Raw genomic sequence first — 1,063 nt, 5'->3', positions numbered from 1 at the left:
TCCATTTTATTACTTGCTTTAGGGTATATTTTGGATGAACTGTATAATATAAAATAGATTTGGTGTTATGTTTTATATAACGCCAGAGAAGGCACAAAAACTGCATTTAAGTTTCTAGCTTTGTGGGTTCCATGTCCAGAAAACTTTGAAGGACAAATCTGCTTATTTTCCATTTTTCTCAGTTTGTTCTGAGTTCTTCCATTTCAATTTTTCACAATAACCTTTGAATTATTGAAACCTGGTGTCAGTCAGAACAAAACTAGTAGTCCACCCTGAATGATAGTATAGATACCAGTATCATATCTTCCAAGACCCCCATTGAAAAAGTCAAATCAGAGCAACTAACCAAAGCAAAATGAATACCCCACATGAGGGCCTGACACCCTTATTGTATCAGACCTTTCTTCTTTCTTGTCTTTGGAGGGATCAAAGTGAAATACTTTTCACTAGCTAGCACACTGCAATTGTTGACATCTGGAACTTCTGACTCTCATAAAATCACAAAATATTTTGCTATGGAAGGGATATTAAAGAAATCGTGCAGTTTCACCCCTCAGCCCTAGGCAGGGAACTGCTTTCTAAATCAGGTTACTCAAAGCCCCATCTGACCTGGCTTGAACACTTACAGAAATGGGGCACCCACAGCTCCTGCACAACCTGTTCCAGTGTCTCCCCACCCTCACAGTAAAGATTTTCTTCTTAATATATAATCCAAACCTGCCCTCCACCAGCTAAACGCCATTCACACTTGTCCTTATAACTATATGCTCTTGAAAGTACTCTCTCTTAGGCTTCCTTCAGGTATTGCAAGGCTGCAATTAGGTTACCTCAAAGCCTTCTCTTTTCCAGGCTGAACAATCCCAATTCTCTCAGCCTTTCCTCCTAGGAGAGGTGTACCACCCCTCTGATCATTTTTGCAGCCTCATCTGGACTCACTGCAACCAGTCCATGTCCTTCTTATGTTGAGGGCCCCAGAGCTGGATGCAGTGTTCCAGGTGGGTCTCACCAGAGCAGAGCAGAGGGGCAGAATCCCCTCCCTCCCCTGCTGCCCACGGGGCTCTGG

Source organism: Corvus brachyrhynchos, unplaced genomic scaffold (genome assembly GCF_000691975.1).
Source record: "Corvus brachyrhynchos isolate BGI_N302 unplaced genomic scaffold, ASM69197v1 scaffold324, whole genome shotgun sequence".
Taxonomy (NCBI): Eukaryota; Metazoa; Chordata; class Aves; order Passeriformes; family Corvidae; genus Corvus; species Corvus brachyrhynchos.
This window is presented reverse-complemented; position numbering follows the sequence as displayed.